Source organism: Poecile atricapillus, chromosome W (genome assembly GCF_030490865.1).
Source record: "Poecile atricapillus isolate bPoeAtr1 chromosome W, bPoeAtr1.hap1, whole genome shotgun sequence".
NCBI lineage: Eukaryota > Metazoa > Chordata > Aves > Passeriformes > Paridae > Poecile > Poecile atricapillus.
The window spans coordinates 23305788-23328215 of record NC_081288.1 but is presented as its reverse complement, the minus strand read 5'-3'; positions in this window follow the sequence as shown (position 1 = coordinate 23328215).

Sequence of the window (22428 nt, the reverse complement as noted above, 5' to 3'; positions counted from 1 at the left end):
TGTTACAACACAGATGAGGACAAGTCACAAACCCCGGAGATTTATCTTCTCTAAAGGAATGTTTCCAAGACTTCAGCCCAGTAAACACTGGAGTTTAGCTGGGATTTAGAAAGAATGTATTTTCCTATTTGATTTGCAAGGTTTTTGTTTCCTGCCTCAGATTTCCAGAATTTTGGGTGATAGGGTTTCGTTAAAATAATTCAAACTCCCAAGAAAAGTCAGGCACATTTAATTTTTCATGCAGAAAATATCTCAGATGACACAGTTTTAGAGCTATGTGCCAGTGAGACCAGACTGCTAAAAAAAAATAGTTTCCACAGGATCCATCCAATCACTGAGGTTTGTGCCCAGCAAAATTTGCTTTAAGTATTCACTTTTAGGGCACCTGGGCTTTGCAGTTTGTTTCCCTCTTCCATCCTAATACGAGTTTTTGCACATTGAAAAAAGCTATGTTTTTTTCCCTCTGGAACTTTGGATCAAGGATGGGGATATGGTAGAAAGATTAAATAAGTGTGTGAAAATGAGTATCTATTAAAAATCAGAAGGGAAACAAAAACAGAGTCTCTCTAGACCTGACCTTTCAGCCAGATTCCTCTGTACATCTTGGATTATGGAAAGACTGATGATCTGTCTGACTGACCACTGAAACATATTCTTCTTCCTTACTGCTTTTGACCTGAAGAACAGCTTATGAATTGTTAACAATGTTCCCTCCACTAGAGAGATCACACACTCATAAAAGGCAGGCTTGTCCCTGTACCCAGTCCCTCTCCTTTCTCACAAGATTCAATGTCCCTGTCCTAATTTGGATAGGTTTTCTGTAAAATCATATTGCAGTTTGGAGAATGCAGTTCTCTGACATTGAAGAGATCACTTTAGGGTAATCTTCTACCTTTCCTCTTGAAACTCCAAGCCCACAAACTACACATCTAGAAAGAAAAAAAATGTTCCAGGCCACTCCTGATTACCTATAGAGTTGACTAAATTAAAAAATAACGGACTTAAAGCTGTTGTTATATAAGTGGAGTATGAGATATTCATAATTAATGGTGAACAAGTCCAAAATTTACCATAATTGTCACCTTCTTACTAAAGATGACATGTGGCCAAAACCACAAACATTTTGGAAGTCAGTTTGGTACCACACTAAGACAAGCATATAGCATGCAGGTCCCATGAGATTTCATACGATTATGCTTTTAAACTGGCAGTGTTCTGCGCCTTAGTTGCAGTCAGAAAATCCAGGGCATGAGATTACTATAATTTTGTAGAGTAAAATCTTGGGCAAAATTGTATTTAATCTGATAGGGCCCACTACTGAAATCCTTACATGGTGAAATGACTCATTGACGTCACTGGAGTTCTGCCCAAATAAGAACTCAGACTAAGGCTGGGAGGGATTATCTATGTTCTTCTCTACTTACTTATTAAGTAAATCCCATGTAGACTCTAATGAATGTAAAATGGCCTAAATGGAAATATGGGTCTTATATAAAGTTAAAAAGGATTTACTAGATTTATTGCAGATATCTTAATTTAGGTTACCTTTTACTTTTTTTCCCTCATAAAAGGACTCTACAGAAGAACAGGAACAAGAGCACCTGTAATTGGCACGTTACAGAAAAACTCTCAAGAACTGTGATTTTTAAAACTCTCAAAAACTGTGATTTTTCAACATTTTTTATTGATATGGAGAACTCAAGACAAGACTTCCAAGGGAAGTACAGACCTCCTAAGGTACTGTCAAGTTGAAAGATTTTTCTTCATTGTTTTTCATGTGCCTTTTGAAAGTAGCCTACCCACTGACCCTGTATTTAAAATCAGTGCTGTAAGAGGCTGACTTTTTCCAAAGAGGCATGAGCTGCAGCTACTTGGGTTGGTCCCCATAAGCAAAGACAAACATTTGAGGGGGAAGCATTTGGATCCAGTGCAATCACAAGCCAACTCTGGGGCCTTGTGTACAACCTTCTTGCTCTATAATTCTCTAGTAGGAATTGTCCTGATGGACAAGAATCAGGATTCAGCCCTGGCACCTATCCTTCCTTCCCAATTGATCTCAAACTGAAGAACATGAACAGCAGGAGAACACATTTCTGGGGAAGAGAACTCTCCTGATTTCCCCTTCAGCACTACCAATTACCCTGCAATTTGCTAGCAGCCAAAGGAGAGTAAGATTTCTGATTTCCCAGGCATGATGGTTTTTTTTCATAGACAGTTTCCAGCCATCCTGAAGGAGATGATGAAAGTCAAAAGAATACTTTGTAGTCTGCACCATGGCATATGCCCATGCTAGATTATATCTGGGATGCTTGAATTCATGAGGAATCCTGGCCCCACTTATCCTGGAAAATGGTCTTTTACTTCCCTAGGTCATGTTCCTAAGATTATTCTGGGCTGGTAGATGCTTCAGTATTCATCCTGACAGGTGTCAGAACCACTGACACTGGCTGTCCCCTGACAGCTGTGTGTCATTCTACCTTGACAAGACTTTTCTTCATCTTCAAACAAACAAACAAACAGCACCAAAAAGTCATGGAACTACCAGAAGCACTCAATGGCAACTGTAGCAGCATTAAATTCACTGCCTGTTTTCCAGTGCCACAGGACTTCCCATTCCACAGCAAATCAATGCTGAGGGCTGCTCAATGTTCTCTGGTGCCCTCACAGCTCAGGACACCCTCTGATCCTTCTGACAGGCTGTTTCTGCTGCATCCTTGGTGCATGAAGGTGCTGAGCACCTTCTCCTGTTGATGGTATCAAGGGGAACACCTGGAAATTGGATAGAGGTAGAAGGGAAATGGATAACACTCGAACCTCCCCTTTCCAAAATTAACACTTTGATTAATTACATTGACATTCAACTAAAAAAGGGGGATTAACAGGTATTAGAGCAGGCCAATAAAGAGTTACACTTTGTTGGTGAATACTTTTTTGTATCTCTCATCTTTATGATGTCCCATCTTGTTTGGGAAAACTTTTTCCTGAGTCTCTCAAACAAACTCATAAATGGGAGATTAAGCTGAAGTATTATCCCATTCAATGGCAAAGTAGTTTTTCATATTCTTCCCTAGTACTACAGCTCTGTTTTTGAAGGCAGAGAACTTAGCTAACCTTGCTATGTCCCAGCAATTACAGAGACTTTGTTTGTTGTGTCATGAAAATGAACAACACGTTTTCAATGTTAAACATTTATCCAAAGGTTCAGCATGACTGCTTAAAACTTAAGTAAATCAATCACTGTAGGTTAACCTTTGCTCGTGACACTATTCTTTCTTTCTGAAAGCACTGTAGCTATCAGATCTCACAAGTTACATGGTTTTTCAACATGCCACTGTCAGGAGAAATACTTACTGGAGAAATCTGACACAGCAAATGTTTTTCCACCCAATGCTCTGTGGAGTTCAGTAAGTGTATGGGTTGCTGTGCTGTATTTTAAGGACATTAAAGATACAGTTTCAGCTACAGCTCATCTGGAAAAATACCATAAATGTGAAACAATTGAGAGTTTAGAAGACATTAATGTTCCCTGGCACATGCATATCAGTGCAGTTCAATTACACAGTTAAAAGCACACTTTCTGTCTAAATTGGTTCTGTGGAACAGATCCTAACATGTCATACCAAGGTGTTTGCATTACAAAGGCTAATTGTGATGGAGTTTAGCCAAAGGAGATGAGAATAGGAAGGCACAAGAAAACATTTTCAAGGAATTAAGGCTGTAGCAAACAGTAGCTGCTCTCTGCTCTGACAGAGCAAATATTTTTGTACCTGCAAAGCTTGGTAAAATGGGTGAGCAGAAACGTTACCCAGCTTAACTCCAGACCAAAATGGAAATCTGAGAAGAGCAAGGTGTCCTGCTTACTGCAAGGCAGCATTTTTTGTTTGAGTTAATTCCCTCTGCTAGTCAGTACAGATGGCTTTTTCACTCTGCTGATACACCTGACACAGGTGACGACACTACACAAACTCAAGGCAGGAAAAACACACAGATTGAGAACAGAAGTGGAGTTCTTTCAGTGATGGAAGGCTATTTTTAGGGTAGAGTAGATGATACAGCAGAGGTGGACAAGGTAGGATCCTTTTCACCACATATGGCTGAGACAGCTAATGATTGTTCCAGAGGGACTCAAAGAATCTTCTCACTTCCATGGAAATTCCATATTTTTCCTTCTGTAAAATGTTAGAGCACTTTTAGTTTGGATGAGAACCAACTGTGACAAGAGCTGGTACTGTAGAAAACATACCTTATGTGTCCTGCCTACCTTTTGGAGGTAGTTTTCTTTTGACTGAATGTCTCCGTTCTTCTTTGTCCTACAGAGATTTTCAGTGACAGACAGACAAAATCTCAGCAGTGTTTAAGCCATGTACAACCATGGGATCTGCTTTCTGTATCTCTGCTGAACTGGACTGTAAGCATACTCTGTGGGCTTACAGTGACTTCCTTCCTCAATCACTGAGGATCCCTGAAGCCCCAGTGAAATCTTGCTGCTCTCCCCATATGGCAGCTGTTGTCTTTCCTTACTCTGCCAGATGCAAGAGTCTCATTTAGGGGTGCTGTTCTCTAACACAGGAGGTTCTCTAACACCTTGCTTCTGTATGCAGCAGGTATCTGGAGATCCTTTCTCTTGTGTGTGTCAGGGCTGCTGCTATGCTTTACTTCCTCCTTCAGGTGTGCCCTTGCAGGTTTCTAGGGATGATTCAGCCATTTCATTGCAACGTGTAACTAGGCCTGACCAGGCTTAAATATATGGCCTGAAGATGGAGAGATACCTAAGGAGTTTATAGGCTCACTAGTGTGTCTTACTCTGTGTTACCAATTGCATGAGGCCATTCTCTCCAACCTCAGTGTAGAGATCCCATTTCCAGGGCAAGCCATGTGTGTTAAAGTTATATGGACTCATAAAGAGACTGGCCACTTCGTCACAGCCTCTCTAAAACACTATCATCAGGCATAAAAAGTGCCATAATCTACTTCCACATTATTTACAAACCCTGCAATTGGTGGGTTTCCATGCCAATGCAGAGCACAGTCCATGTCTCCTCACAGCTTTATCTGGAACTTTATTTCCTTCATGTCTGGAGGCCCTTTGATTTAGGCAAAACTCAACTTTTTTTACTAAGTGAAAACACAGTAAAACCTTTCAAATCCCAAGAAATTCCAGCCTGGTACTGGAGAACATGCAAGAGGATATATGAAGCATGTCCAACCTGAAACTTAGGTGATGTTAGGGATGTAAATGGGAGCCAGAAAACCCTGTGAGATTAGTTTCCTTAAGTATAATGAATTAAAAAGGCAACCTTTACAGGAAGGTTCAGAGTGAGCACCTAACTTAGCTGCTTTGCATCTCTCCACGGTGAAAGCTGTCTCTCTGCTAACTAGAGGAGAAAGCTGGGGTGATTAGACTCACTGAGACAAAGACATCTGTTGTAAATCCCATTTCTCCCTGACCTGCAGGCTCCCACAAACTCAAAATCTGCAGTGCGGTGGTGGTCTGCCAGGACTGGTAGGCATCTGCTTATTGCTCAGGTAAGGCTCCCAAGATGGGAACAGGGCAATATGTTTTGCTTTCTACCTTCTGTGTCTCTCTGCCATGCAACCCACTCTGTGGGGGTGTCAAGTGCAATGTCCAGAGGACTAAACCTGACTGATCTCATACAAATTACATCTTGGATGGTAGGAAGTTTGAATGACAGACAAGCTATAAATAAATCTGCTGAAAAAACATGTAGGTGGGTAAGATACTAGTTTCCTTGCAGTTACTACTGGGATGCCCTGGTTCTGGATGTTGGCATCCCCACAACCCAGCAACAATTTCTGCCCACTCAAGGCCATGATGGAAAATCACCGAGTTCTGCCACTGGACTTTCCTTTTTCTCCATCTCTAAGTAATATTCACCAAACCCATGCTGATGCAAAACCACTATGGCTGTGGTAATCTTCTGGTTAAAGAGCTAAGTGATTTCCTCCATTTTTTGAGGTAAACCACTAACCCATGTCAATTATGTACAGTGTTACTGGTTTGAGCCTCACCCTAGAAAAGCCTTATCCAGCAATCAGAGAGGTGTTAATATACATTGTGCCTTCCACTAGTAATGGCAAAATGGGCTGTGGTGGGTGACATGCCTGTCACCTCTCCCTGCTTGCTCTGTGGGCACACAACTGCCTGCAGCCTGGGGCACAGACACAGCCCCTTCAGTGAGTGCCTTGCATGGACAAATCCAGCAATTCCTTTGAAAATTGCCACTGCAGGAAAGGGATTGGCCTTGAAGGTACTACTTTACTTCAGTGAGAAAAGGATGTTTTAGACTCATCCCTTCGAAATGAAAACTGCAAACAAATGATTGTTTTTTCCAGCCATGCAGCAAAGTCCTATTTGAAGTAATTTAGCCCTGAGGCAGAACATATAAAAGATACACCCCAGTTAAAACCAGCTGCAGCTTGCTGAGAAAAAAAAACACTCCAGCAGCTCTGGATCCCTGCTGCAGAGTGACTCACTAACAATGTTCATCCTTCATTATGATGCAGGTTTGGTTCATTCATTGCCTAACTATTATGTCACTAATTAGAGACCCTTAACTGACTAGGACAGGAAATGTTCACAACAGCTTGGTGGGGTGAGAGGAGTGATAAACAGGTCAGAGACTAGATGTGACCTAGCTTTAGAAAGGCGGGAGAGTTGGGAAAATCAGGATCAAAAACGTCTTGTCTGGGGGTCTCTTCCCCAGCTGCCACAAAAAGAAACATGTTTTTCTTTCTAGGCTGTGGGCTGCAGAGGCAATGCTTTGCCATAGTTGGCTTATTCTGCTCTTATTGCTAATATGGGCAGGGAAACAGAAGTAGGCAAACAACTGCACCCTTTTAGAGACGATTAATTCTCATAAAGAAAGCAACAATCAGAACTAATATCAATGCCCTCTATGGGAAGAGTGACAATGGTCTATGTTGGATAATTTGAGCACAGCAAAAGAACAGGAAAATCTGTTCTTTGACAAGATAACACTTTATTAGTCTATTGTAAATATGTGTGGTCTCAGCCCTCAGCAGACATGAGATCTCCTAGCGTTCTTCTAGGCAAAGAAAGCTAAGTGCCCTGTACATTGTATGTTCTCTGCTTCTTGCTCACTCCAAAATGAGTGTGGACCTAACAACCCTAAAAAAATGGCTAAAAAAGCCCATCATGGATGTCCATAGCATCTAAATTTATGAAAGCTGCTAGGTGAAATAGTCTAAGCTACTCACATGGAAACACCCATGAGAAGAAGGCAGTTCAGCTTGGAAGCAGACTGCCTGAAAGTGTGAATTTGAGGAAGCTGAAAAAGCAGGCATCAGAATGTCAGTCCTTCATGTTTGCAATTAGCAACCAAACACATGGGGGAGGGGGAGGACTCTCTGCCTGCTCAGAGTGAAGCAGCTGTTACACAAGAGGCACAGCAGTGCTGAGAACCCCAAGTCCAAGGCACACAAACCTCCCTGTGAAGCTGATGTACAACCACGTGCCCTGCCTGCATGCCCCATTGCATGGAGCTGTGGCATTTAGGTGTGGGTGATTGCACACAGCAAGCTGGAAGTGGGGCTTGTTATGGTCAGCATTTGATGAGAATTGTCTCAGATGCCAATGTGTCTCTTGTGTCTTTTTCAGCAGAGGCATTTCATATTGATACTCCTCTCCAAAGCACTTCAAAATTTAAATAATTTTATTTTATCTATCATAATAATTTTATAAGCAGTAGCTAGTTGGTGTTTAACTTACTAGTTTTGCTTTTACCTTTTTTAGTGCACCACTCTGCTTCAGATGTTTTTCAGTGGAACCAGCACTCCTGTCACTAAGCCCTTGGCTCTCAGCATTCACTGGAAACATTTTCCAGCTGTGAGATGAAAGGTAAAAGGTTTAAAATTATATAGTGGACAGTAGACCTCTAAAACAGTTTATTCACAGTGAATCTGACATACTCCCTGCTAAATACCACAGGTTATAATAAAACTTCTGAGTGTAACAACCTGACAACTTACTTTGGAAAATATAAAAATGGGACACCTGGGAATCTGAAATTGTTTGGCTGTGACATTTGGCAATAGACAATGTCCACTTTTGCTCAGAGGGTCCTAGAATATTCCAACTCAATGAGCCCAGCTACATGCTGCCTAGGACCCAGGAAAGGAAGCACTGGGCAGCAGCTATTGCCCAATCCTCTAGGTAACCTTTCTGTCATGATTATTTACTAAGCAATGTGGCAGCTATATAGAATCATCCTGCTTAGGGGTCCATGCCCTTTCATCCATTTATAGTCTTTCCAAAAGTGCTTCTCTCTTGGAATTGTAAACTCATTAGACTTCCATCAAGGAAACACTCCCTCTTCCCCCTCATCTGCCCCCCTCCTTGCTCCACTTGGTAGTTTTCTCTCTCCCTGGTTCCTCTTGCTTCAGCTGCTCAGATCAAGAATGGTAATGTTTTCATTACAGCTAAATACACCCCACCTACTCATTGCCACAACATGCCTTTAAACTAGCTGGAGCAAAGACCCATTCCAACAGGTAAAATATTACTGTAGGCTCAAATAAGCCTTGGAACAGAGCAATGCTCTACATAGGACAGGGTAGATATTGTCTGCAGCTGAATTAATTTGACTTCAATATAAGAGGTTGGAGGTGGGCCCCTTGGAAACCACAAGCCCGGGTTCCACAGCTCATTGTGACCACACACTTCTCTGCTGGGCTCATAACACCATCTCCCAGTAGTCCAGGGTGCTTCAGATCCCAAGGTGTTTAACATCAAAACTCAGATTTTCCTGAAGTTCAAGGTATCTAAATTCAATGACCAAAGAGAGAAAAAACTCAGCAGTGCTATTTTTGTTGCTTGGTCCCAAGCCCAGCATGTGATTCAGAGATATATTTGTGTAAATTTGCTTTTGGTGTGAAAATCTCAGCTCCAGTCAGCAGCAATCCTTCTCTCTGGGAGGCATGTTAGTCCTCTCTGCTGCTCAAGTTTGGTTCAGGGCATCTTCAGTCTTAGCAGGGTGTAAAATATCAGCTAGAAGAGCTATGGAAAGAACAAGACGAGGTGTGACACCTGTCCCATTCAACAGAGCCTCTCAGAAATAAGCCTTTGACAGCATAATCTGACCATTCAGGTCTATAATCTAAATGGACAACATGGATTGCTGTTACAAAAGAGAAAACTGAAACCATGTTTTCCCAGACTGAGGAGATTGTTGGAGATCCCATTTCCAGAGTGACAGTAGACAGCTCCCCACCTTCCCCCTGCAGCACCTCTCACTTACAGATTCCCAGCTGAGGTTTGGGCAAGAGGGGGTTGCTCAGCTTTATGAGGCTTCCCAAAGTTTGAAAGAGCAGTGACCTAGAGGTCAGCCCCCAACCCATGGGCACAGAAGAGGATGTGGGGGCAGGAAGGCCTCAACCTCATGCTGCCTTTGGCAGAGCATCATGACTGGAGCAGCTAGCTGCAGGGCACAAACCTGTGTGAAGCCCAAGCCAGCCCACATGCCCTCCTGAAAAGGGCCAGCCATGACAGGTGGCAAACAGTGGTTTCTAAGGACTCTTTGTGGCTGCTAACTGATTATTCTATTGTAAAAATGCCCCCCTTGGTTCAGAGCAGAGAACTGAGCCAAAGCAGAGAGACAACTCTCAACTCTGGGAAGGAAGGATGGGGAGGTAACCTAAATCCCCACATTTATCAGTAAGGCTGATAAGAGCTCAGGTGCTCTTCTCTGCAGTGCTGCTGGTGAGGAGCACCCTTATTTTGTGGGCTGCCAGGCAGGCAGCCCTGGGGCCCAAGCTCCTCTGGGCTCACCTGCACCTTCTGTCTGTCTCTCAGCTCATTGTTCATGCTATAGCTTTTCTGAGGTTCATGGTGAGACTCAGGCCAAGCAAGAGCAAATGGAATTTATTGCAAGGAAATTTGTGACTGTCTGTCTGATTAAAAATTGAGAGACTTGTGAGTTACTGATGTGAAAATGTTTTTCCAGGAATGCTTGTGTTGGTCCTGTTAATCACACATGTACAGTGATATGTTCAACATATCTGGCTCTCCACTGCTTTTTCCAATAGAGAAAAGTGAGTATTTTGACACTGGACTATCACATTTTGCTCATTTGCATTATAAAACCACAAAAAAAGTTTTGTGTTCCCTCACACTTAGTGTAGGGAAAAGGAAAGAAACCACAACTGTGCCTCAGTTTCTCTTCAGTGTGGAATAAGAAACAAAGAGAGACGGTGGCTTCTTAAAAGCTTGCCAAGTGGTCAATAGAATATGATAAACCAAGTCTAGATTTCTTGATTCTCATCCAAGTACCTTTCCATGGGACCTTATTATCTTCACTGACTATATTACTTCTTTTTTAAATAACTTTCATGCTTAAAAGATATGTGAATTGGATCTTGGTTACTTAAACTGAAAAAAAATAGACAAAACCAAAACCATAAAGGAGGCTAAATATGACAGTGGAACGGCAATGAAGTCAAAAGTAAATGCATGGTTGGAACCATCATATTAGGATCCAAAATGTAAGTGATTTGTTCAGAAAGAAAAAGAAAAGTTGAGTAGCACATTCTAAATTATCAGAGGTTGAAAACAAGAAGCATGAATTCCTTTACATAATTTACTCCTGAGACTGCAAAGATTGACATGATTAGATCAGTACAAATGAACTCCAACAAAAGTGGATTGCTTCTTCATGCAGTTTGTTATTAAGCCATTCTGAGAAATTTAGTGGTAAATTGCATCAGTCATTGAACCAAATGTTACATCTGAGCTTAAGGAAATGCATAATTTCATTGGAACTATAATAACTTTTGCTGCAGAGATAACTAATAGGGCCAGTCAAATCTGATAATACAGGGCACAGGAGGATATAAACAGATAATTCTTAGCACTGGGAAGGTGTAGCAACCCTTTATTCCCTGTCTGACAGGGCAGACAGAAAAGATTTTCTTAATTCATGGTAAATTGCACTAATCTTAACCTAAATTCCATCAATATTGATAGAGGAAATGTGGGTGAATTTTTGAGTAAGAGACATAAATGCTCTTTGCATTTCCCCAGTTAGTGGGAAATGCTTGACCAATGCTCTACTGGTGGTGTACTGGATATGTAAACACAGGTAAGACATGCTTAGAGAGCTTCTTGCTTTCATACCTATGTGCAAGTGATGTTTGTCTTTGATGTTATTCTGCCCCTGATCCAGGTATATTTAGGCAAATGAAGCAATATTGCTATTAGGAACTAATATTGATATTACTGAGCTTGAGGTCTGAGTCCAAGGTAAATAAAAATAAAAAATTTATTTGTTTCCTCCCCTGTACTAAGGCATTAGTGAGGACCAACTCACAAGCAAACAACAGGAACAAATCAAACCATCTGTAAAAGGATTTTGTTACTCTAATAAAATCAATATGCATATGAAGAATTTTGAAAACAGCTTTGCATAGCACTTAGTATATGGTAAGCCCCACATAGATCTTTGTTATCTGGGTTATAGGATGGTGTTAGCTCCTTCACAGGGAAAACAAGATCTCAAAAGAGTGACAGACAGCCTGAAGCTTTAAATATCAGCTCTGGAGAGTAACTATTTCAGCAGGCAACAGATGCCTTTCTCCTGTGAAATTCCCCTGCCCAGGAGATGCTTGGGTTCATGTATGTTTAACTGTTCCATCCTTCAGCATTTCCTTTCCCCAGAGTGAGGGAAAGTTGAGGAGGGCTCCACTTCCAGCAAGGATGCAAATGCTGTTTTGAATTACAAAGGGAAAAGTGAAGAACTCTCCCTGGGCAGTTTGACACATGTTATAAATGCCTTTATTGTAGGTATAGTCTTGTGTCTTCCTCCAGTGAATAAGTAAATGAGAAAGTTCAAAATGCTTTAGCAACACAAAGAGCCCAGTTTAACTCCCAAACTTTGTGCAATCTTTCCTTCCACCCCCACTAAAAAAAAACCCCACAAAACAACAGTAGGCAACAGGCTCCCAAATGCTTCTGTTGTAGTTACACTTCAGTGCAGGAGAGCTCTGGACACCAATGGCTTACTTTTTTTAGCAGGCAAGAAGAAAGCATGGAGGACTTAGGACAAACCACAACAAACATGAACTGAAAACTGCTGGGGAAGCAGAATGAATTAAACAGAGAAAGGTTTCTCTGTGCCAGCATTTCCAAACCATTTCTTCCTGATTTAGTCCCATTGCTGCACACAGATATAAGGTTGGCTGTAGGGCTTGACTGATCCCAAACAGCTTTTTTTCCTTTACTCTTTCACCAAGCCTGATTTAGAAAGGTTAGAAAAACACCTTTGGCATAGTCTACTGCAAGAAGGAAGATATTATCATGATTATTGTCCTTGCATTGTCGACATATGGGGGGACATACAGAGCAAGATTGTGCCTCACAGTGTAATGTACAATGGCTAAGAAATAATAATGAATGCAAAAAAAAGATGGAGAAAAAAATTACAGGACCAAACAATCATTCAGAACTGGTAGTTAAAGGTCAAGTAATATAGAATCAAAGGGAATTTGAACTGCCCTGCCCAACAACCAGGAATATAAGCCTGACCAGTAATACAAAAATAGCATCTCCTTATAAAATGAAAAATCTGTGCTAAGCCACAGAGATTCAAAGCATCATTTGGTTTTTCTGTTAAAGTATCATTCTACTCTGCCAGACACATTCCTGCTCCTGTCTTTTCAAAAAGGGAAAGAGAGGGAGAAAACTGCTCAAACATAATGAAAGAGACTGATTAAAAAATTACAGAACCTATAGCAATTATAGATACAGATATGGAAAGGGTTTCATAGAAGGGAGATTTGTGGAACTTTGGCTCTGGGATGCTCTTGATAGAAATCTACTCTTCTTCCTCTTCATACCTCAGCACCAGCCTTATATATCAGACAAATAGAAACATGATGACTATAAAACACACTGGATTGTCTGAAGAAACCTTGGTATCATGAAATTTTAAATGAAATTAATTTAAATGAAATTAAAAATATGTTTTCACAGATGTAAAATTTTCTGTGTTACTTATTTTTATAAAATCTATAACAGGTGCTTAAAAATACACAGAAAGTCAACAAAAATTTTTTGCTTATATGGCTCAGCATTTGGAAAGGCAACAGAAAACTTGGGCCCATCACTGAACCACTGGAAGTGGCTTAATGTCTGTCTTTTCTCCACCCATTTTCACCCCCCTGCACTCTCTCCCCATTATTCATTACCCCATATTACCCCATAACTTCTAAATCCATTGGAATAGGATTGCTGAAGCTGTGTTTGGTCACAGCCCTTGAACTCTCTAAGCATGTCTAGTATTCTGTGAAGGTCTCTGTTGAAAGCTTTTAAAAGTTTGGCTAGATTAGGTCTACCACCTTAAGCATCTAAACTTTGAGTTTGATGGAACTGTGTCAATAAGAAAAGCACAAATAAAATTAATGACCAGTCAATGGTCTGCCTAAAGGAATATATTTATTCCTCATGATCTTCATGCAAAACTGTAATATAAGTATTTCTTTTTTTTTCATGATAAGATCAGTTGATAATTCGAACATACCAAAATCAGACCTCACAGAGAGGGGTACTCCGACTCCTTACTTGGTGTGACTTGTGAATACATTATTTTCTTAGTCCTAAAGCTGCTGTAGTCCTTCTAACAAGAATTTTCCTTGAGGCTTTTTTCAAGTGCATTTGTGTATGGAACAGAAAAGGAGGTAGCAAAAGGAAAACTTAATTATACACCAAGAGAGGGGAGAGAGGGAGAAGATAATAATCCATTAGTACAGTTTATGCAATTTCCAGATGTTTGTTAATGAAAAAAACATAGAACGGATGAAATTAGGAGGAAAACTTAAATAAAAATACTAGCAAACCAAATTCACATTTGTCTAAAGTTTGGTGCAGCTCAGAAACCCTTTGTGTGAAACTGGACTGATTCATGATTTCACATCAAAACCACTCCAGCCAGGGGATTTTGCATGGTTAGGCTGTGAGACTAGATGATTCTCACTACTTCCAGGGTTTATTCAATTCCCAGAACACAAAAGAAAAGCCAGAGGGTGCAGGCCTGCATGAGCTGACATAAAAGAGAAAACAGCAAATCTCTGAAAAGAATAAGGGCCAAGTTTTACATAGCTCCAGTTGTGAACTAGGGATTTCCACATATTCTTTCCACACAAGTGATTCCTTTGAAATTGCACCGTCTTCCCCTTCCATCCCAGAGAGCCTGAAGTTACATGTGTCTCCACTCTTCTCTAATTACATAACTTGGCCGTCTGTCCTCATCGGCAACGCTCCATTTAAGTTCCTAGATTTGGGATGGAGGAAGAACTCAGAGCTCTGGCCCATGCCCCAAGTCATGTAAGGCAGAAGTGATCCTGCAGCTGCACAGCTCCCTCCATGCTCTCAGCATGGCTGTCCTGGCTTGCGCTAGGCTATTTTTAAATCACAGTATGCCATTTCCTCATGCTTTTCATTCTTCTATCTCTCTATTGCTTAGAAATGTTATTCTCGTTTGTTTAAATGTCTGGAATCCCAAGCAGTCACGATTTCCTTTCTCATCTCTGTTGACTGCAGACTGCTGTTTCTCGATCGTGCTTACCCCTTTCAGCACACAGAATTTACACTTCCCATAAGAAATATGCAGCACCCTCTGACACTGGTTCATCTGCTTCTCAGTTCATTGCAACTGTGTCCAAGCAATGCCAAACTGTCCTGAGAATCCCACAGATGCTCTTTCCCAATGTTACTTGACATGCCTTTCCCTTGTTGTAATTGTTCATTACAGCTTCAAATCTACACAGAGAGGATTAAGTTGGAGGTAATACATCCTTGCATTTATCATTTCAGGATGTTACAGGAGTCTCTTGCTCTCCTTCATGGAAGAGATATAGAGGTTTTACTCAAAAAAGTAGTCCATTTGGATATCAAATTGACTGACAGTGAAAATAAGAAACCCACAAGTATCGCTCTGCAACTAAAAGCCCTTAAATAATTCTGAAATATGATATCTTCTGTGCAGCTACAATTATTTCTCCTAGAGATCTGTATTTGTGTAGCTCATCTTGCAGTGATCTCTGGGAAATAATACAACTAACACTCTACCTAGAGGTTTGCAGACTGACAGACATAAGCTACCTCTCAGGGGGATGTAAATGGCCACCAAAAAGAAGGTTGTACCCTCTAGATCTTGCAAGGACCAGAGGCCTGAAACTCTTGCTACTGCTGCCACTGCCACTGCTGGTTTCCACCCCATGAGGAAGCTGTCTCCTAGGTGATTACTCCTACTCAGAAATCACCATTATTTGCAATTCTCTCTCAAAGACTGAAATGGTTCTCATCTGAATTTGGTCATATAAGTATCTGTGTTTTCAGCAGGAGATCTTCCACTTCAGCTTCTGGAAATATGGTCAGTTCTCCTTTTGTTTCTAGCAGCTGTTTGGCAGCCTGCACTGCCCAGTCCTCAGCTAGTGCAGGGCAGCATAACTCTTTCCCAGTAAATGGGGTTGAACTGCACTGTGCCATGGAGGATGTCACACCCTAGGACAGTGCTTGCTTTGTAAAGTAGTTGGTACCCATCTGCCTAAGGCTCGTTGATGATTTTCTGCAATTATTTCCTGGCTGTTATACAATGGTACATGCCACACCTGAGTTGTTCTGTGCCTCTGACTGACTGAAAATGCATCCTGTTGTGATTTGAGTTTGTGTCATCTGCTGGTATTTTAGATTAACAAATGTGCTCTCAGGGAGATGAGTCTGAGGCCAGGATTTTTCTTTCTATTTTTCTAAACCCCACCCTCAAAAGAGCAATAACAACAAAACCCTTGAAGAAAAAATCAGAACCAATTAGAGGCTATGGCTCTGGGTGATCAATTTACCCATTCCTACCCCTTGGAAGATTTCTCATTACACAAGGCCTGTACCACTGGAAGACCACATGCTGTAGAGAATCCTGGCATGGTAATCACAAATCACTTCCCATTCCTGGGTGAATCGGGAATGGTTCTTATTAAGTAGTGGTCCAAAGCTACAAAAGTTTTAACATATTTAAATTAGTTCGAGATCTGATGAAAAGGCTGAGAAAGGAAAGAACACTGTGCGCTTCCCTTTTGATATCAAACTGCTGAGTGTCTCCTGGGTTGGTCCTATTAGTAAAATTTTCCAAGTCAATTAGACTTAAAATGCCATCTTAATCTCTGTTTGCTATGGGGCTTCTCCCAGACTGCAAAAGGAGGCAAAAAAAGTAGGACATGATGGAGGAAAATATTTCCAAATTCTCACCTCCTTGACAGCCACTTAGATGTGAAACAAGCTGGCACTTATCTGAAGTCAGACCAGTCTATTGCACTGTTGGAAAAAATTGACAATTTCGATACCTCAGACTGTTTGCAGGCACACTTTCTGTTGGCTTCTGTGCAGCTGTCAAATCTGCAGGATTCCTGGCTTGAATATGACTAAGGACATCTTTTTCCAAGTGGAAATTACTTCAGATTGTGCAATATTGTCAAGATGTTTAGAACTTTAAAGCTAAACCTGAAATTAGCTTGTTTTACTGCATGCTTTCCTGGCTTTTGCTGTATCTGTGAAATAAGTTTGTGCAATGCAGGCTTATTTGTCTTTTTGTGGGGTTTGGGCTTGAAGAAAAAAAGAAAATAGTTTGTGGAAGCTGGCAGGTTAAGAGAGAACAGGAATCCTACCCACCATTTCATCTTTTTCTGTGTGTGTACAAAGTCAAGTGCTTTCAGTACAGGTTCACTCTAATCCTCTAGTTGCCATTTGAGAATGGAGAGGAAAGGATATCTTAGTTAATATGCTGGTTAATTAATTCAATTTGATCTTTGAAATAGAAAGATGTGCTGACTTCCACATCTCAGCATTTCAAGGAGTCTGCACAGTCCTATGAGAAATGTCTGAACCGATTTCAGGTTGTGACACCCGATTTGTGGCCCCAGTGCTGTGATGGTCCCTGCTGATGCTGTAATCAATGAAGCACAACACCACTGTGTGGTCCTCTGGCAATTGCTTTTGGACCTAGAGGGTCAAAATTAATGGGGAGTCATTCTGCAGCGTTTCCCTTCATTTTAGATTTTAAAAAGTTATATAATTATGTAAAATCTTATTCAAGAGTAGTTATTTTCAAAGCAGTTGCCATTATCAATAAAAGAACACAAGAAGGGTAGAAATGACATTTCTTTGATAAGATGTTCTCAAAAAAATCTTTATCTCTTGTAGAAGGCTGAATGATGAATAATCCCAGCAGCACACTATTGTACACTAATCTCTGCTTTCAGGATATTAAGAAACCTATGCCAGCTCATCACTTTCTCATCTGAAATAATCTTTAGAATAACTTCTATGCAGTTTTTACTCTAGTTATTCCATGCAAAATTTATGTTGTTTCTCCTTCTGGTCTTGTAGAAAACACCACTTTTAAAAGACAGTGTATATAATAAAATACATCTGGCATTGCAAAGCCAGCTTCATTGCTTTACCACTAACATTTTTAAGTTAAAGACTGCATGTTTGCAAAGCCCAGTGCTTTCCTGGCTTATTAATGTCTTGCTGATTAAGAATTACCAGCATCGGTACTTAAGAAAACCAAAAAATTAAGAGAAAAACCCAGATAGCTGAATGCCCCATCAAAAATTGCATTCTGTCATTCTCAGCTTCCTTCACATTTTCTAAATCAACACATACACCCTTGCAGCAATAACTCTTCCTTGAATGTGGTACCAGCACTACTATCAACCAGGTCAAGCCCAGCTGATGATTTTAAGCAGTTGTGAAATATTGTTTTGAACTGTTCTTTTTCCTTTCTCAGCTACAAGAAAGGATGTAGCTGTTTTCCAGAAGAAACTATCGGGTTTGGATACTCCAGGTCAGAAACCTCACAGATATTGTCCACATCTAGGAATCCCTGAGCTCCCTGGGTAACAGGCTCCCTGCAGGGTTCCCAGCTTGGACACAAAACATAACAAAAGCTTCATCGAGGGCACTATCTCCCAGGCAGCAAGAGCTGGCATCCTGGTGGGCTGATTGTACCTTGCAAGAACAGCACACATGACCTAGGATCACTTTCCTTCAGTATCCTCATTCAACCCTGCATCTCTTTTGTGAGCTCTCACAATTCATTGGACGTTTGGAGGGGCCTCTTTGTTACTCCCATTCATCTCTCTTTTTTGTCTTGTCTGACAAATGCTTCTGCCGTGCTTCACCAGCACAACACTGATTTCAGTGTTGAGTAAAGCCTGTCTCTGAAGACCAGGCTGGTTCACTGCCCTCTTCTCCATTCCCCCCTCTCCGACTCTGCACTGCCAGCTTGCTCAGTCACTGAACTTTCACCCATGTTTTTGCCAAGTTAATGGTTTCCCTATAGACTGAATAGATGGGCGTTTCTTCCTTACTGAGTTCCTTTTCCTTCTTGCGTTTCAGAAATGCACATAACTTAAAGCTACTCTCCAATTACAGTTAAATTATTCCCTAAGGCAATTAAGGTGAAACATTACTTCAGAAGACTTTGCTAGTGTTTCGAATTAACAGCAGCATTTGATACAGTTGTCAGTATTTTTCCATTAACTGTGCTAACCTCCCCACCTTCCCTGCAAACCCATTAAATTGATCTGATTCCCATGGGAAGAGTCCAGGTGCAGTTTCTCCCAGTGAAGCTGAACTAAAACATTTGCAAGGACAGGCTAATTCTCAAATCACCCCTCTTCATTTATTGATCTTTTTCATTCGGTGCATTACAACCCAAAACCCTCTCCCTCCCCCTTTTAATCGCCTTTAATCAGTGGTAGATCATGCTTCAGCAGGGCTTTAATGGATTCTTGAGGATAGTTATGGAGTGCTTTACCCTTAGGACTTGGTGGCTTTGCAATCAGTCCACTATCTTAAAATCCATCTGATTTTCTGGAATTCTTCTGAAGAGAACAGGAAGGAGGCTGACAGTGACAGAATTACACTGCAGCAGGGAAGTCTGCTCACACACATGGTATTTGCTACTGGTTACTCATTCCTCTCTCCATATGCCTACCAGTGACAGTGCACGATATGCAGCGAGAGAGCAGCAGTGCTCATCCACAGGTTTTCAAAAAGGTCTGGTTACCCATGTGGGCACAACTTATTTCCAAGGCTTATTTCCAAGTTACATTGTTCAGTGCAGCACTCCCTTTCCACTATTTATACAGCCCTGAGCTCTCATTCCCTATTGACAGAGGATAAGGATAATCTTTGGGCAACCTAATTCTCTAAGATACAATCAAGGTCCATATGATCTATCATTGCTTGAGTAACGCTGGCACCAAGATAAGCCCTAGCTGAATGACAAGGCCATTTTACTCAGCTAATGTATATTTTTTGAGAATAAATTCATGCACGGTTCTTGCATGTAATTATTAGCCTGCATTTTTTTGTAGTTGTTTTAGGTTTTTCAGTAGCTTTTAAAGCACATATACATTAAGATATTGCTCAGTTGTAAGTGATTTTTGATTAAATATTTTGAGATAAATGAAGGTATGTGAAACTATTCTCCCTTGATCTGCTTGTGGAGAAGGATATGTTAAAATGTCCAAGCTGGCCATTTGAGTACAGTGACATCTACAATGCTTGGGATACTGGGCTCTACAGGAGTCTGAGGTTGGAAACAACTCAGTCTCACAGCACTCCCCTGATAAAATTTGAAAAAAAGCAACACTCTCTGGGTTTTGCACTTATAGATAAAACCCTCACAAGCATTGTAAACATTCTGTATGAGGTCAGCAGATATCCTAAATAAATAATTAGGCATAACAGGAGAGCTAGTGCAAGGACAGCTCTGGTGAGCATTGTGGTGTTACTCTGAGCTGCTGGCCAGCACAGCACAGATATGCTGGTAGCTGCTGCTCCTGACATATCTCACAATGTAGTTCCTGTTCCTGCCACAATCCTTCTTTAACAATAAGTGGTGTCACAGGCAAGCAGTGCTGTTTGAAACAGAGCTTAATAACACCTCTTGAGAAGGTAAAGTTTTGAGCTAAGGCTACAGTTTTTTATAACTTTGTGGTCAAGTTTGTATACCCAATTCAAAAGTCCTACGAGCCCAAATATTCCAAAAAACTTGATCTTTTTCCCCTAGGTCCTTTCTTCCTATTATAGCAGATCTGTCCATCTTGGCACACAAGTACCAAGCTCAGTTGTGAAGCACATTGCTGCCACGTTCACAAGGAAAACAATCCAACATAGGACTCTTCCATGTAAAGCACCTCTTGTTCTCCCCAGAAATCTATGATCTGACCTCATAGCTCAGTTCAGAAGCCATGGACAAAGACTCATAAGACTTTGCACAAACAGACCAAGGCACAGAGCAAAGAACCCATAATAAACTGGGGAAATGAAAAGAGCTGATTGTCTTTCTCAGGAAAAATGGAAATGGTTATGTACATTACAGACAAAGCAACTTTGAGGAAAACCATTCTCTGCAGATGTCTTTGTGATTAATTCTGCAGGAATTAATCTCCACATCACAAATATTTTTGCTACCAATAAACATCAAGAAAAATCTACAGATAGCAAAATTACTGCTGTGTATGGCTGAAGAACCTGTCACTGCTGTGGCAACCTGCAGATCCAGAACTCCAGGACAAATATGTCCTTGTCTTGGGCTTCCCGAGTGAAGGTAAGAAGTGCATAAAAGATAAAAGAACCAATGCCATACTGCTGTTTAATTTGAAGCCTGTTGTGTGTCCTGCCTGCTCTCAGCCATGGAATGCTCTTCTACTGCACTGAGGGCCTGATGCTGAATTCACACCAGGTGAAAGACACAATTCTGCTGCAAATTGTTCTAAAAAACAACTTTAAGCCATTGAAATACAAATAAATTCATTAGACTGCATTCTACACTTCCTCTTAAAGGCTATATGAGCTCTGAGAGAAGTCACACATTTAAAACTAAAATCTGATAGGTAGTATTTTCAGTCATCTTTACTTTTTCCAAATACCCAGACAATAGTTGGCCCTGCTTTGTGCAGGAGGCTCCTGCACAGAGACCTCCTAAAGCCCTCTCTGATTGAATCCTGTTGTGATCCTGTAATTAAGAATTACTTGAGAACTGTGAGTTCTTAAATCCACCTTAATTAGTTTGAATAAGCCTCATGTCTATTTTAGAAGCATTCAGGTCTGTCTGTCCTACTTCAAAGTGCCCAAATGAATGCTCAGCAGTCGGCTGCACCTGTAACAGCTACTGACATAGGGGCACTGAAAGAAGTAGCACTCCTTCTTTTGCTGCTTTTGAAGCTGCTAGAGAAGATGTTCTTAAATATTTCATCCACTCTGCAGAACTGCCATAAGCCCACCTGGTGGCAACATGAAATTCTTCTTGGCACACATTTCTCTTTTCATTTATGAGCCTTTACATAATCCTTGCAAATGGCACTGCTGAACACTTCCTATGGACTTAGAGCCATGTACACACTGCTGCTCTCATTCCCGTGGAGAAAGAAAAGCAGAAGAAGTAAAAACAGAACAAGAAAGAAGAAACACCCTTCACAAAATTACCTGTGCTCCTGAATCTGATACCTGGCTTTTAGATTTGAGACTGGTACAAGTTTCAAAGACAAAAAACATTAGGAGATGAAAGGTACTGGTTCAAGGACAGCCCCCAGCTCCTTGCCAAAGATTTTACTGTCTTGTTCAGAATCATTCTTCCACCAGCTTGAAGAAATACAGGGTTCTGAGCAACCTGATCTAGTTGAAGATGTTCCTGTTCATTGCAGGATGGAGTTGGACTAGATGACTTATAAAGATCCCTTTCAATCCTAACAATTCTATGAAATACTATTGAAACACACACCCTGGAAGGTCATCTTCCTTCTGGTTACAAAGCACTGAATTTAATAGGTCTCTTTGTTGATTCAGAGCACCCGAAGGAGCCAAGAAACCAGACCTTCAGCTCTACATGGCTGCACATGTGAGCTGGGTCTCTCCTCCTGCCCAGGCACCCTGTCAGACTCTCCCTGACAGGGCACCCAAATCAGCAGGGCTGCAGTTTGCGGCTGAGCATCTGGCCCACGTTGGTTTAACTTTATCAGCTAGCTGGATCTGGCTAATATTAAAGACTAATAAAACTCATCTGTTTTGGAAATAAAGGTGAGCCAACAGTTAAATCTGCCATCAGTAAAATAATAAAAAAAAAAGGTTAGAGGAAGCCTGAGAATGATTAATGCTGGGCCCAAACTAATCAGAAAACAAATACTCCTCAAAGCTACCATCAAGAAGAAGAGATCAGAGCCAACATTTTGATGCATGATGATGTAGAAGTAACCCTGACTGAGAAATGTAATGCTGGAATCAATTTTATCCAATAGCACAAACAATAAAAATCACAAGCCAGTGTCTACCTTGGATGTACACATGGGAGTCCCACTGGTTTCAGTCCTAGCCACACACATGCATCTGAG